Source organism: Acomys minous (genome assembly GCF_964271855.1).
Source record: "Acomys minous genome assembly, chromosome: 10".
Lineage (NCBI taxonomy): Eukaryota > Metazoa > Chordata > Mammalia > Rodentia > Muridae > Acomys > Acomys minous.
Window position 1 is genome coordinate 24,114,407 of NC_140491.1, and position 17,074 is coordinate 24,131,480.

At 41.0% G+C, this 17,074-nt stretch overlaps 1 long non-coding RNA gene and 1 pseudogene across 2 annotated transcripts; both read right to left on the minus strand.

The window, feature by feature from the left end:
* Nucleotides 1-2,807: 2,807 nt before the first annotated feature.
* On the minus strand, nt 2,808-4,147 carry LOC311606517 (large ribosomal subunit protein eL33-like; annotated as a pseudogene). The gene is made up of 2 exons: nt 4,111-4,147; nt 2,808-3,267 (listed from the first exon to the last, which is right to left on the minus strand). The product of its transcript is annotated as a large ribosomal subunit protein eL33-like (transcript).
* Nucleotides 4,148-5,869: 1,722 nt separating this feature from the next.
* LOC311607237 lies at nt 5,870-15,801 on the minus strand. The gene is made up of 3 exons (XR_014782566.1): nt 15,738-15,801; nt 6,323-6,409; nt 5,870-5,984 (listed from the first exon to the last, which is right to left on the minus strand). It is a non-coding gene; the product is annotated as an uncharacterized lncRNA (long non-coding RNA).
* Between the last annotated feature and the right edge of the window lie 1,273 nt (nt 15,802-17,074).

The window sequence follows — 17,074 nt, forward strand, 5'->3', positions numbered from 1 at the left end:
TTAGAAGTCCTACATGAGGGCCAAGTTGTATATCTGTTACATATGTGTGTGGGACCTAGATCCATCCCATGGATGTTCTCTGGTTAGTGGTTCAGTCTCTGTGAGCCCCTATTGGTCCAGGTTAGTTGATCTTGTAGGTTTTCTTGTGATGTCCTTGACCTCTCTGGCTCTTTCAATCCTTCCTCCCCATCTTCCTTGAGATTTGTTGAGGTCTGTCTAATGTTTGACTGTGGGGCTCTGAATTTGTTTTCATTAACTTCTAGGTGAAGGCACTCATATGAATGTTATGCTAGCCTCCTGTCTACAAGAATAGCAGAATATTATTAATAGAGTCAGGGGTCAGCTTTCTCTCTCTCTCTCTAGCTCATGGCATACAACCCAAGTTGGGCCAGTCATTGGTTGGCTGGGTTGAAGGTTTTGTGTGTGGGTTCGTGTACCCTCCTTCCACTGGAAGGTCTGACTGGCTACAGAGCCTCTTCTGTCTCAGAGATGCCCCTCCAGTACTGATTTCTATTTTCTCTCTCAGCCCACACCTGATCCCTACCCTTGCTCCCTCTCCGCACCCCTTACCCGACCCAGTTCCCTCTCTCCATCTACTTCTGATGTTTATTTTATTTCCCCTTATGAATAAGATTCAAGCATCCTCCCTTGGGCCCACCTTGTTATTTAGCTTTGGGTCTATGGATTATAGTATGGTTATCCTGTACTTTATGGGTAATATTCATTTATAAATGAGTATAAACCATGCATGTCTTTCTTGGTCTGGGTTACCTCACTCTGGATAATATTTTCTAGTTCCATCCGTTTGTCTACAAATTTTATAATGCCCTTATTTTTAATAGCTGAGTAATATTCTGTTGTGTAGATACACCACGTTTCCTTTATCCATTCTTCAGTTGAAGGACATCTAGGCTGTTTCTAGTTTCTAGCTATTGTGAATCAAGTTGCTGTGAATATAGATGAGCAAGTGTCTTTGTGATATGGTGGGGAATCTTTTGAGTATGTGCCCAGGAGTAGTATAGCTGGGTCTTGAGGTAGACTATTCCCAATTTTCTGAGAAGCTCTCAGGTTGATTTCCAAAGTAGTTGTAAAGGTTTGCACTCCCATCAGCAATTGAGGAGTGTTCCTCTTTCTCCACATCCTCACCAGCGTGTGCTGCCACTTGAGCTTTTGATCTTACCAATGTAAGGATTTTCTTTTTAGATTTATTTTATTCTATGTATTGTGAAGTATTATATGAGTGCTGGGAACTGAACCCTGGTCCTCTACAGGAGCAACAGGTGCTCTCTTAACTGTTGTGCCATCTTTCCAGCTCTTAACTCATTCTTGAAGGTACATAATGGTGCATAAGCTTACTTATGTTTCCCTGATGGCACATGGATTGAAGCATCTCTTCCCATGCACATTTATCAACTACAAATATATCTATTGAGAAATATATTAAGACCTTTGGCTTATTTCTTCAAGTGGATTATTTATAATTTGCCATTGAGTTTTAAAAATGGACGGATACAAGTGATGGGATAACAATTGAGTTGTAATCTGAATAAATTAATAAAAAAAGAATAAAAAAGTTCTTTGAAGAACTTTTAAAAGTTTTAACATTTTTTTCTTCTTTTCTTTTTCTTCTTTTTTCTTTTTCTGCTTTTCTTCTTCTTTCTTATTCTTTTCCTCCTCCTCCTCCTTCTTCTTCAGCTTATTTCTTAAAGTGGATTATCTATAATTTACCACTGAGTTTTAAAAGTTCTTTGAAGAACTTATAAAAGTTTTAAAAGTTCCTTCTACTCACCCCTCCTCTTCTATCTCCACCACCTCCTCTTCATTTTCCTCCTTTTCTGCTTCTTTTTTTTTCTCCTCTTCCTCCAATACCTCCTCCGAGTTCTCTTTCTCCTCCTCCTCTTCCTCCCTTCTTCTTTATTCTTCTTTTCTTCTTTTCCTTCTCTACTGTGGATTGAATTTTCTGTCTTCTACAAAATTCCTATTGTAAGAGGATTTAACAGTGAGGGTTTAGGAGGTGATTAGGTCTTTATAAATAGATTAATCTGTTAGACAAGGCCCTGGGTATGGGTTTACTCCCTCCACTCCTTCTATCCTGTGAAGACCTGACATTTATTTGCTCCTGAAAATGCAGCAGCCCAGGGCTAAGTTGGAATCAGAAGGCACTGATCCTTTTGGTGCCTTGACCTTGGACTTTCCAACCTCCAGAATGAGAACAAATAATTGTCTTTTGTTGACAGATGATCTAGTTTGTGGTGTTTTGCTATAGCTGTGTAGAAACTAATAATCTTTTTCCTGCCTCCTGTGGTTTAGACTGGACATTATATTTGATTGGATCCCTCCCCTTCTTTAACATCCATATTATACTTTAAAAACTTCACTAGGTGCTCTAAAATGAGCTAGATACTACCCAAGTCCACTTTTAAGTAACCTACTACTAAACAAAGCAGACTTCCTGCCTCCTTTCTCTGTATGTTTGCTGTCATCCATGTTCATACACGAATATATATGTGTAAACCCATACTCACAAACTGACAATAAAGCATTTTATTGCTGTAATCTAAAGAAACTGCTGTCACAACAAGGAAGAAGGAGGAGAAGAAGAAGAAGAAGAAGAAGAAGAAGAAGAAGAAGAAGAAGAAGAAGAAGAAGAAGAAGAAGAAAAACAGTTTTCTTTCACTTTTCTATTCTTTCTTTTCTTTTCTCATGCAGACACAATTTTCTGGCATAATTTTTCTTAATCTGAAAAGCCTTTAAACTTTTTTTTCCAAGAGCACAAATACACTTTTATTTATTTACTTTTTATTAGTTTAAATCTGGGAAGGGTACAGCATCACGTGGACTCTGTGTCCAACGGCCTTCACAGGAAGGTTGCTTCGGGATTTGGCACGAACCATGCCACTTTTTCCGTGGCCCGAGTTACTTTTCCCCAGATCACTCTGGATTTGTTTGGTTTGTCTCCAGGAGTCACTGTGTTGTTTTTTGCTTTATACACACGAGCACATCTTTTGCCTAAGTAGAATTCAGTTTCATCCCGAGCGTAAACACTTTCAATTTTAAGAAGAGCTTTGTGCTCTCTTTGGTTCCGGAGACCTCGCTTGTAGCCAGCAAAAATGGCCTTGCACCACAGCCTTCCAAACGTAGCTGCGTTTTAGAAGTCCTGTTCCCAGCAGGCCTCCACAGGCGCCAAGATGGCGGAAAGAGTACCTTTTAACGTTTTGTTAGTATCATTCTGTTTGGTCCTGAATATTCCTTGGAAAGGTAGGAGAACTGGAATGAAATTGCTCCAGGTTTTACTAGTATGAGGATATCTTTAGTTTTCTTTGATGTTTGGAGTGAATTTTACTGGCTATAGAATTCTAGGTTGGTGGGGTTTCCCTCTCAAAACTCTGTTCCAGTCTGTTCTCTCTCTCTCTCTCTCTCTCTCTCTCTCTCTCTCTCTCTCTCTCTCTCTCTCTCTCTCTCTCTCTCTCTCTCTCTCTCTCTGCTTACCCTGGTTTCCAAAAGAAACTTGATATGATTCTGGTTTTTTGTTTGTTTGTTTGTTTGTTTGTTTTTCTCTGTCTGAAAAGTGTTTGCCCACTTGAGTTTCTTTCAGCGTTTTCTCTTTTTCTTTCTTTCTTTTTTAAAAATTAATTATTTTCTTTACATCCCAATCGTCCATCGTAGCCCCCTCCCTCCTCTCTTCCTGGTCCCACCCTCCCTCTCTCTTCCCCATATCTTCCCTCCCCTACCCCTCAGAAAAGTGGAGCCCCCCTCCCCCACCTACCCATCCCAGAACATCAAGTCACATCAAGACTTATCTCATCTTCTACCAAGGTGGCCTGGCAAGGCAGCCCCACCAGGGGGAAGTGATCAAAACGCATGCAAGAAAGCCCTTGTCAGAGACAGCCCCCGCTCCACTTACTAGGAGACCCACATGAAGACCAAGCTGTCTATTGGGCATACATGTGTAAGGGGCCTAGGTCCAGTCCACACATGGACCTTGGTTAGTGTTTCAATCTCTGCAAGCCCCCTGAGCCCAGTTAGCTGGCTTTGTTGGTCTTCTTGTGGAGCTCCTGTTCTCTCTGGGTCCTTCTTTTCTCATCTTCCACAAGGCTTTCTGCACTCCACCCAATGTTTGACTGTTAGTGTGAGCATCTGTTTCCATTGCTGGGTGGGGGCCTCTCAGAGGACAGCTGTGTTAGGTTCCAGTTTGCAAGCATAGCAGAGTGTCGTTAATAGTATTAGAGGTTGGCTCTGATTTTCTTTAGTTGGAGCATCATTTTCTTTAGTTGGAGCATTATTTTCCTATGGGTTTTTTTTGTCATTTGTTTTTTGCATTTATTCTTTGTGATAATCTTCTTGGGTCACTAGGTTTGTTTCTTTGTTTGTTTGTTTTGTCTAAAATCAGTTTGAAGGAATTCTTAATTATTGCTATTTCAAATACTATAGTTTTATTTATGTGTATGGATATTTTGCCTGTGTATATGTCTATGTAGCACACGTATACAGTGCCTGCAGAGGCTAGGATAGGGCAACAGATGATCTGAAACTGGAGATTTAGATGGTTGTAAGCCACAGTGTGGCTACTGAAAACCAAACCTGTGCCCTTTGCAAGAGCATCACGTGTTCTTACCTGCTGAGCTATCTCACCTGTTGTAAGCATTTTTTTTCCTGTTTACTTCTATCTGCCTTTTCTTTATGATATCCTCATAATGCACTGAGGAAGAGAAATCAGGGATTTTTGAGAGACGTTTGAGGTCTCTAATGATACATAAGTGAATATTTTGGATGATCCTAGAGTTTAGGAAGGGAGTTCTGGGTTAGAAATACAAATTTGGGAATGACTGGTACATAGACTCTAATGAAAGGGGAACTAAATGCTATCATTTCAGATATGAAAGAGAGGTAGTTCAAGGGTTGATTTCAATGTGAGACTTAACAGCATGGCAAGAATTTTCTTGTAGTGTGTTTAATAACCAGGGATAAGCTCAGGACAGTGTAGCAGTAGTGGCTGTTATCAGTATTGGGGATCTGACAGCACAACACAGTAAAGGAATTAAAGTAAGAAAACCGAGAAGACAAACAAGTGATGATCCTTATGGATTATGTATCTAGCTATGTGGTTTGTGGCATTAAAGAGAATGAAGGGGTGGCCAGAATGGATTGTGTAGATGCTCTCATCAGCCTAAAGGATTGCTCTTGGAAGGCTGAAGAAGATGGCCTGGCAAGGCAGAGGGTGACTCCATGATAAGACTAAGGGTTAGGGATAGTGGGGAAAATATGGATATTGGCAAGGCCAGAGCCTACTAGGATGTAACTAGGGGCTCATGCAGATGCTGGAGATGGGGAGTTGCTCATCCAAGGAGAGGATGACTAGGAAGTGGGCTGATGTTCCTAGAGGATCCATCTATGGCTGCTGCACTCAATCTGTAGTGTCTATCGCAACAAGCTGTCCATCCTCCACCTTCCTGTGATCATCATAGTCCAGAATTTTTCTTCTTTTTTTCTGTTGCTCATATTTTATTTATCTCTTTTTAAATTTTAATGTATTATAATTTATTCAGATTATCTCCCGATTTTTATCCCTTCGCTATATTGCTGTATCTTCCCATTCCGACTCTTCCTCCCTCTTCTGCCCTATTCCCCTCCCCTAGACCTCTGACAGAAGGGAACTTCTTAGCAAGCCTGATGCAGCTGATCCAGGCCTCTACTTTGACAATAATTTCAATGAATGACAGGGCTATTGAAATTTCTTGTAATCACATTGGGAATAGTATCTTATGCATCAGATAGTCAATTAAAGTGCTCCTCCTCCACCCCAGAATACTTTATATCACTAATTAGAAATATATATATAGCAAGAATGGTAACTCTCAAACTTCATTGTGTATCTGTAGTGCAGGGAGGCCATGAAGATTGCAAATACCTGGAGAATTTTAGGCATTCAGAATCCATAGGTTGCAGAAATGCATAGCAACAAATTTCAGGAGTGTTTCTGAGCCCTGAAGTAAAAAGAATGGTGAAGAAGTAAGTCCATAGCTCAGCTGTTTTATTTCGGTACAACTGGTTGATATTGGCTTCTTTGATGGCTTTTCTGAGTTATAGACATCTTAGTGAAATGGAAATAAATAATAAATAAATAAATAAATAGATAGATAAATAAATAATCTTTGCCTGCCGGCTTATTGCAAGGATTAAATGGGATAAATACAAAACCCTTTTCCAAGCAGTAACTCTCCATTATTTATTTTAAATATAAATATTTTGATGGAAGAAATTTCTCTGTCCATTATATCAAGTGTTCAGGGAAGAGTGAAGGGAAGAATAGAGTAAAATCTACCTTTGCTTATTTCCTGAGTTCTTAAGGAGTGCCTCTGGGGTTTGTGAGGGGTGATATGTCACATGATCCTTTCACATTTTAAAGTACCTGAGGAACAGAAAGTGATCACATAAAGAAACGAAATCTTTAAAGCAGAAGAAATTGAGATAAGTTCCTACCTTCTATCCCTATCTTATACCACAATTCCTGTCAGCACCACAGAGGGACAACACACACACACACACACACACACACACACACACACACACACACACATACACACACATACACACACACATACACACACATACACACACACATACACACACATACACACACATACACACACACATACACACACACATACATACATACACACACACACACACACACACACACACACACACACACACACACAGAATGCCTCATACCAATTATACACTATTGCTTGTGGAATGTAAATCTGCCTTTTATGTTGAGCTCTGATAATAGAGCTAGGGCTGTGATTTGCTGTCAGGGGCTCCCTGGTAGGATCTACCAATGGTGATGGTAGTGGTGAGGGGGGGGGGGAAAGAGAGAGAGAGAGAGAGACAGAGACAGAGACAGAGACAGAGAGACAGAGAGAGACAGAGACACAGAGAGAGACACAGAGACAGAGACAGAGAGGGAGGGAGGGAGGGAGGGAGAGAGGGAGAGAGAACAGAACAGACCTCTGTAGAGTTTTCTATCTGTTCATTCCTATGAGTATAATCCAGCCTCATATTTTTATTGTGTAATTGGCTAAAATCCAATCTGCAGCTATTTCTAACGTCTAACATTTGTGAAACTTGTCTCATCACACTGCCCATGACCCCATCACTTCTGGTCCTCAGGCCAACAGCAGCCACTCTGCTGATGTCTTCATCTCAGCTCTAGGAGCCTCCTCCAAATTTTGATTTGTACTGATGCAGCCTCTTCTTGTGGCCCTGGCATGTGGGTGGCAGTTACTACCTCTGTGATGCTCTTGTGTTCTCTCTCATCCTTTCAGTTACCTAGGTAACAGCATCATAATTCTTTGTATTAAATTCTCACTTTTCAAATAACTGATGTGCTTCCTTTTCCCTGAGTGTACTTTGATGCACACTTACATAAATACACACAGGATGGAGGGCACATAAAGAACAGCAGCCCTTTTTATGCCATTCCCCCAATCCAGGGTAAATGACTGCCCCAGATATGGACAGGCTTATTCTTAATCCAAGAGGCAAGAAGGAACCAAACAGACTGGAACTCTGAATACCCAGTTCTCTGCTGAAAAAAAGTACTGATGGTCTATGTCTTCCTCCTGGGTGTGTCGCCTTCCCAAACCTTGAATTCTTCACTCAATGATATCTTCTCCTTCTCTAGGAATTACTATAGGAGTATAAAAATCCATCCTTCTTAGCAAAGAATTACCAAATTGCCAAATTAGATTACGTTGCTTGCCCCAGTGAACAGCTCCATGATGCTGCTGGATGATGTAGGATGGCGCTGGATACTATTCTTCCATTGTACATGGTGTGGCCTTTCTCACCAGGGAGGGCCCCTGATAATGATGCCAGAGAACATCTTTGACTTACCACTCTGGGGCATAATACTATCTCTTAAGAAGAGGAGGCTCTCCCATGGCCCAGAAAAAACATCTTCACCTTGTCTACTTCCTGCCCCAAACAGTGGTGTATGCTTTCCTGATTTGTTTTCATTGTTTAGTAATGGCCAAGTTTCATAAGATATGAGCATAATACTTCTCATTATGTAATGGTGGGCTTGGGCATGGGGGAGATCACACTGGTTATTAAAGTTCTTATCTTTTTGTCCCTTCCTCATCCTATACTCAGGCTTGGTTATTCTTTCTCATGCAGCCATGGGGCTTGCTAGGTTCCTCCAGGGCTGACTTAGATTAATTCCACCCTTGTGAAGCCTTGACCATACTCTTTCAGCCTCTTTGGCTCAGGCTGATGTCTGGTAGCATCTCTTGTTGCTATCTTCTGCCACTCACTAGAATGCAATTTCTTTGGGAGCGGGAGTCACATTTTCTTCATGTATGTACCTCTCAAGCTCAAGAGTTTTTCCACTGCAGGTGAATACATGAGGCTGGGAGTTTGAACAAAGAAAGAAGGCTTTGTTCTTTGCTAACAGAAAGTTAGCGTGGCCTTCAGTCATGAAAACAGTCAACAAACGCACCATAGACTCAGAAATCTCCCATGTTCTCCTATCATGTGTCGCCATCATCTCAGAATATCTCAGGCTCATCAGTGCTCTGACACTATGGCGGCTGCTAGACTTTTGGTTAAACTATATTGTGAGACTTCAAGAAAGCAATATTTATATTGCTGGGTCACAATCTTTTAAATGCATTTACAAAAGCTGTATTTCATATAATCTATCTCCTTTGTGATCTTGCTTTTATTCATGCTTGTCAGTGCATGATCTTGGAAAAGAATTTATAGATTTCACTAAAGGAATTCCTTTATTTAGTACTTAACTTGGCACCTAGTTCAAAGTTCAGTCAATGAAATATATGGCTAATAAAAAAAACTAGATTAAGTAATTTCTGGTCAGTGAAAATTATTTTGTCTAAATTAATAAAGTTAATATAATGTGTGTAATTTGGCATATAAATTCATTTAAATTCAAAGTTCTTACAGTATGCAAAACTTTGTATATGAGATAAAGAGTATACAGGAAAAATCAAATTAACAATTCATTAATTTCTCAGATATTTATTATATGTCTGCTCTGGGCCAGACATAGTTCCAATTAGTGAACTGTAGCAATAAACAGTAGCAAATTTCCAGCTGTTATGGTTTATATATGAAACACTCCCCAAAAGGCTCTTGTATTGAAGTCTTGGTCTCCGACGCCAGCAGTGTTTACAGATGGAGCTTTGTGGCAGCGGTTGAGCCATGAAGGCTTGTGAATAGACAGTTGTACTGGTGTTACTGGGAAGTGGTGAAAACACAGGGAGATAGGACCAGCTTGGAGAAAGTGGGCCACTGCAGGTGTGCTATTGCAGGTGTGCCATTGCAGGTGCGCCATTGCAGGTGTGCCATTGCAGGTGCGCTATTGCAGGTATGCCACTGCAGGCTGTGTCTTGTCTCCTGCCTCTTCCTCCCTGAATGGCATTCTCTTCTTCCTGTTGGCTTTGTTCTTACAAACTCTTCCTGCATGACGTTACCCTCACCTCAGGCTCACAACAATGGAATCAACTGACCATTGGTTGAAACTTTTGTAACTAAGAGCCAAAATGAGTTTTTCCTCCTTTAAATATTCCTTTTCAGGCATCTGGCCACAGCACTAAAGGGCCTAGCAGTGAAACTGGACTTGTCAACAATTGGTCCTGGAATATTTGGGTATTCATACAATGGATTCCAACCCACATTTTGTACCATAATACAAAAATTATACTCAAAATGTTGCACATGCATAATACTAAATTCTAAATCTATATACATGCTGGATGAAAGAAGGTTGAAATTTTTTATCACCTTGCTTGGTCAAATATAGACGTAACACCAGAACATAGCCTATGAAATGATGTGATAATTAGGACTTTATCAAAATTACAACCTGTTTTTTTAATTGGCATTATCAAGCAAATAAAAGACAAACTATGTGGCTATCAAATTCCTAAATTATAATTGATAGGAGACCGTGTGTATCTATGGAAAACAACCTATGAAAAACTCTCATAGCAATAAAGAACTAAGCACACCAATTAAAGACTGACAAAGAATTCAACAAACATATCAGCAAAGAACACGGAAGGGAAACACAAATTGACAAGAAACAATGATGCTCAGTGCCAATTAAGGATGTGGAATGACTTACATACTGCCACCGAGAATGCAAAGTACTACAGCAGTTTTGGGAGACAGTTTGGCACTTTTTCCTAAGACTAAACATATGCTTCTGCTATGAAATCGCAATCCCACTTCCAGGTAGCTGCCCCAGAGGAATGAACGCTTATGTTTGTAAAACAGTTGTATGCTAATATTTACAACAGCTTTGTTTGTAGTAAACCAAGCTGTAAACAACCGAAATGCCCTCAAACTCACAAATGACTACGGAATTATCTATGCAAATGACATATTTCTTAGCATTAAAAAAAATGAGAAAATGTGTTGACAATATGAGACTTGGAAAAATCACAGATGCATTTCGGCACCTGAAAAACACTAATAAGGGTTACTTTGTATATAACTTCATTTTTATAATATTCTGGGAGGGGAAAGCTACATGCTAGGAAAGGTGAAAGAGAAAGGGCTGGCTCATAAGGGGCACGGAAACTGGGATGGAGCAACGGGGAATGAACGCAGTGTTGAAATCGTCCTGTGTCTTCATTATACTCATGGTTATGTGACTGTATACATCTGCCAAAATTTACAGAACTTTTATAAGTTTTATAGGAATATCAGTGAAAAAAAAAAACCCTGCAAGAATTTGGTTAAAAACTCCCATAGAACAAAAGAAACTCCAAGCAACAATACAACAAAACACATGTGATAAATGTCTGAGGGCAGGGCTGGTGGCAAGGACCATGAAGAACAATAGCAGTGTGACTGAAAACAGGAAGAGGTGATCCTGCTGCGGCTATGGTCAGATTTAAAAGTAAGAATGGGTGCTCGTTGACACAGAATGGCCAGTGTGTGGAACAACAATTTGGATACAGTCATTGCAACAAGGGGAAAGTACACATCCACCAAAATGCCTGGAGAAAAAAAAAAAGAAAGTCTTTCTGGATGCTATGATGGCAGAAACAATGAAAAAGAAATGGATTTTTCTTTCTAAAACATAAAAAAAATTCCTAGAAAGTCAACCTCAAATATCATAGAAGACAGAACCTACATGAATCAGAGAAAACATACTGGCTTTAACGTATGATTAAGAACCCAGCCCCAGAGTGGGTTTCAGACCACAGAAATGGAAAGGGACTTAAGGAATGACAAAGTCCCTTTTGCCTCTAGCTGGGGACCTGACCCCCATAGGCTCCCCACCAAAGCCTTGCACCCTCCTCTCTCTCTGATTGGAGTTTGGGAGGTTAAGTGAGTAATTTCTCTTGCAGGTGCTGTGATCAGGTGCTCTGGTTCTATTTATAAAACCCTGGTGCTCATGTTCAGATATCCACAAAGCTCAATTAATCCTAAACACCCCTTCCCACAGAGATATCCCAAAATAAATTCCCCGCCACATGTAAAGTGGCTTAACTGTTTCCTTAACTTAATGACTGAATTTAAATTTATGAAGTTTTTTTTTTTTTATGAAGCAGATGCTGAACATCATTTCCCAGGTTCATGGGCAGCTGAACAAGAACATAGATACTCAGGGGGAAAAAAAGCCAGAGAGTTGGATGAACAGAAAAACTTTGTAACTTCGTAACCCACCGGAGATGAAACTTAGGACCAGCTCTACAGAGCAGTTGGGAAGGCTTTATCTCTAGAGCACTAAAGAAAAAATTTTAAATTGCTAGTCTTTTTATTGGTATTTATTGATGACACAGAAAATGTATTAAAACCAATTTTTAAGCACCTGGTGGCACTCAGAGGAAGGACAGCAGGTTACCAAAAAGAGACTTGATACCCTATGAGCATATACAGGAGGAGGTAATCCCCCTCAGGAACAGTCATAGGGGAGGGGAATAAGGGGAAAATGGGAGGGAGGGAAGAATGGGAGGACACAAGGGATGGGATAACCATTGAGATGTAACAAGAATAAATTAATAATAATAAAAAAAGACAGACAAGTGAGTGAGGGAAGGAGGGATAAGGCCAATCGTGTGGCAGCTATAGTTAGACCTAAGAATGAGAAAGGTTGGTGATTCCCTAAAGCATTTATTTTAGCAGTCTGGGACCACAGACAATTCTATGCTATGCAGCAATTTCAAGCCTTAATCACACAGAGAAGCATTTGATTCTGCTCATTGGATCCACACATTAGCTAAGGACCATTTCTGGTTCTGCCTTGGGCCACTGCTCAGAGAGCTTACTAGATTGTTTTGACTCTGATTCATGAGCTCTCTTTTTCAGAAGTTACCAAGCACATAGTTGTTTTCTTGATGAAAATGAAAGTCTAAGAGAACAGAAGCCAACAAGCATGGAATCCTGTGCTCTTCTACAGACCAAAGCAAGTTCAGATCCAGATCAGATTTAAGACACAGGAAATGACCTACCTATGCATGAGAGGAGGCTGCTAAATCAGAATGCAGAGTTTGCAACTGGGGCTCCCCAGAGAAACAGAACCAATAGCAATCACCAATAATTAGATATCTGAGAGAGGACTTGGCTCATACAATCATGGAGGAGACTATCTAAAAGCTGGAAGCCCAGGCAAGCTGGTGGTATAGTTCCATCCAGGTTTAAAGGCGTCAGAACCAAGGGAGCTGAAAGTATAATTCTCAACCTGAATCCAAAGACCTGAGATGTAAGCTTAGGGAGTAGGGCGTGGTCCATGGTGGAAAAGTCATAAAACTTTGGATGTTCAAGAACAGGGAAAGAAGGAAGAAGAGAGAGGGAGGGAGGGAGGGAGGGAAGGAAGAAGAGAGAAGGAAGGAGAGAGGGAGGGAGGGAAGGAAGAAGAGAGAGGGAAGGAGAGAGAAACAAGAGAGTATGAATTAGATTAGAAAATACTCAGTTTTGTTCTGCCCCCTTGATCTATCCAAGTGCCATCCCATTGTAGGGGTCTCACTGATGAACATATCCTTATTCTGTCCATTGAGGGAAATGCAAATGTTTTCAGGAAGCTTTGCTACAGATGTGCCCCAAAATATACTTTATTATCTATCCAGGTACTGCTACTTAATCAAGATAAGTTGGCACTGACTGAGTTCCACTGTGATTTTTTTCTACTAAATAACCACAGGCAAAAATATGGCCACGTTGAAAGTTCTAGATATACTACATCATATATAAGAATAAGGAAATAAGAATGAAAATCTTCATACAGGAGATGGTATGAAAGATATCTTAGAGGATAAGTGTTGTTGAATATTTATTAACCTCTAGAGGGCTATTTTATGACCCAGCTAGCCCCCAACTCCCCCATCCCCTGACCTCACCAAATAATCAAGACAGAGACCTATAGACTTAAACAGCTTTAGTATAGTAACTTGGCCATTATGATTTAATTTAATTTTCTAATCTGTTCTGGCTACCTCCACGTTACTTGCAAATAAATCATCCTGTCTGGGCTGGATCTACTCCACGAAGCCACATCTCTGTTTTTTTCATCTTCTTCCTTTACTCTCTTTCTAGATTCTCCTGGCCTTGCAATCCCTACCTGAGACCCCAAACCTGAGAACCGAAACTCTGCCTAGATTAGTTCTGCCCAGGAATTGGCTGTCAGCAACTTTATTTAACCAATTAGAGAATATGGGGGGAGGGTGCAAAGTTTATACAACATAATTTGGTGCACACGAGAGAGAATGCACTCCTCTGGACAGCAACCAGATCTGGGGTGGGGGTAGGGGGGCAGTATTTAGCATATGAATACACAGAAGCAGCAGACCAACCCCTAACAGATAAGGATGCTTTGAAAAGTGGAGACAAGTCAAGGGTGGTTCAAACGGAGCAAACAACAGGGACAAAATCACAAAGGTAGGAAGAAGCACACTGGACTCAGGCTGAGAGATGAGAGAAGTGCTCTGTGGCCTGGAGAGCAGAAGTGGAGAAGCAGGAAATGGTGTAGGACTGTGTTGGGAGAGTAACTGGATTTGCTATTTTATCTCCTTAGGGGTAAACACCAAAGAGGCAAGAGCTTTGACTTCGCCAGGGCATAGTGCCCTGGCTAGTACGTTGCAGGGCTCCATAAATATTTGTTCACTAAATGGATGAAGAATGGCCTACACACTGTGTGAGAGTGGTTGGGCTTTAATCCAAAGGCTTGGGAGGGAGCTTATTTTTTATTTTTTTTTTTAACGAGCAGGTGCAGGTTATGATGTGGTATGAGAGAGACAACCAGGAAACTAGGAAAAAAATGAAGAAAGTCAGAAAGTAATCAAGGCAAAAGAGCTTGATATAGGGCAACAGGAGACCAGTGAAGAGTTTCAATAGAGGGGAAGCTGCAGGTCTCTGCTTTCTGGGTCTGTGTTTGCCTGAGACCTAAAGAGAGGGCATGCTGGATCTACAGATCATTGGGAATTTTGAAGAATTCATGACCTGTTTGAGAATTTTTTTCTGTTTTTGAAAGCTTTTTCCATAACATAATATATCCCGACGACAGTTTCCCCTCCCTCTACTCCTCCCAATTCCTCCCTACCTCCCATCCCATCCAGATCCACCTCCTTTCTCTCTTTCATTAGAAAATAAACAGGATTCTAAGGGATAATAATAAAATGAGATATGACGAAAAACCTAACACATCAGAATAGGACAAAATAAACAAACAGAAGAAAAACAGCCTAAGAAAAGGCACAAGAAGCAAATATAGACTCAGAGACACATTTGTTTCCACACTTGCTGGAGACCAGCCCCAGCAGAGGACAGGGCTTCTTTCCAAATTGTTTGCTAGAGGAACATGAGGGTCTTTGGAGTATGAAGAGAAGAGGCCTTCTCTAGATGTTCTTCCTGCCATAAGAAGCACTCCCATCAGGCTCTTAGGACTACTCCCTTATCTTCTCCTGGCCCCCTCCCCCCTCCTTCTTCTGCTCTGCCTCCCAGTCCTCAGAAAGGGACAGTCCTCTTCTCCTAACATCTGACCCTAGCCTATCAAGTCTCATCTGGACTGCCTACATCCTATTCCTCTGTGGCCTGGCAAGGACTCCCCACCAGGAGGAAGTGATCAATGAATGGGAAACAGAAACCATGTCAGAGGCTACCCCTATTCCCCATATTATGGGACCTACATGGAGACTGTGCTGCCTATTGATTACATCTGAGAAGGGAGTCTAGATCGTTTCCATACATGGTCCTAAAAGCCAAGTAAACATAGTGGTGCTGCTAGGATGGCAGATATGTGCAAATCTGTGAGACTTGCTGTCCAGCTAGTCTAGCCCATTTGGTGAGGGCTAGAGACTCGTCGCCACTAACGAGAGATCCTGTTTCTAAAACAAGGTAAATGGCATGCAAGGAATCACACTTGACATTAACAAGCATGCCTCATATGAATACAAACACACACACACACACTCACACACACACACACACAAACCCACACATACACTCACATGCACACACACTTAGACAGGTATTTATAGACTCACACACTCATACACTAACACAGGCACATGGACACTCAGACATGCACTCATACACTCACACTGACACACTCATACACTCACACTCACATACACACACACACACACACACACAGAGAGAGAGAGAGAGAGAGAGAGAGAGAGAGAGAGAGAGAGAGAGAGAGAGAGAGAGAGAGACCTCTTAAAGAAATGGTAAGTAAGAAGTTCTAGTTTTACAGGATGGCTTACAAAATTTTTTCCTTTTCTTCTTCCTTAGGAGAAACTTCATTTCATTCCGCCTTCAACTGACTGGATGAGGCTCCTCTACATGAAGAAAGGTAATCTACTTCAAATTCATTAGTTCAAATGTTAATCTCATCGGAAACACACAGAAATATCCATTGAGTAAAGCTTGAGTAAATGGGCACTGTATTCTGGCTAAGTTGATACACACATTAACTGGTACACCAGTCTTCTGAGTGAGAATTTGCAATTTCAGAAACACTTCCCAATACTGGGCTTGGTGATAGATTAAATAAAGCAAGGCCATGAACAATCAGGCCATTACTTGAGCAAGTCAAAAGACCCAAGAGGCCTCATCTGGCTTTTTAATGGTTCTCGCCCCTCAGAGTGGGGCCAGGAAGGTAAGGCTACACATTCTGATCTCCCCATCCAAGTGTCTTTATTTCTTCCTCTGCATGCAGCCCCCAAGACTGTGCTAGGATATGAGTCTATCAATGCGTACTCCTGTACAACTCTTTCAGAGACCTCTGGCATATATTTCAAGCCCGCTGTAATCCTGCCTCTCTCCAGCCACATCCCTGCACCTTGTAGGCTATGAACTCAAGATACACATGCTGCCACCCAGACATTACTCTCTTTGTTTCCTTTGATGGATTATCTCTAGTCAAAAGGCCAGAATACACAGGTAATTCAAGGTTCACTTAAGTGCGCCCTCTTCTATACTACTGCAGAGGGGTGTTTTTGGCCACTGGCATGCACTGAATATACAGTGTGCTGGCCTTCCAAAGTAGAACCCATGATACTCTGTTGTACTTGTTTTTTTTTTTATTGACTCCTACTTTGAATGACAATTACTCTTAGCATGTAAAAGATGTTCAATACTTATTTATTCAATAGTGAATGAAAGAATTAATAAATGTGTGCACGGACATGGATAGAATTGAATAAATGAGTGTATGGCATGGGCAGGAATAAGTGGGGTTATACTACTTCCGTGACTGAGCTGGGCTTAGATCGACATAGTTCTCTGATTACAGTCATTGATGTTTGCCTTAAACAGTGACCAGATGTTAATTGTCGATGATGCAAGGATGAGTAGATCTGAATCTCCAGGGTAGATGCATGGCAAAATTACAGATTTCTGCCTTCCGCCTAGACTCGGTGATTCAAGTTATTATTTATGTGCTGTATAATATTTTCTGTGTGTACTGTGGTCTGAAGGTTTGTGTCTCCATCTCCATTCATATTTTGAACTCTTGATCCACAAGGCAATGGAAATCTTTGCAATGTGATTAGGTCACAAGGATGGAGCCCTTCCCGCAGGAATTAGTGCCCTCATGAAT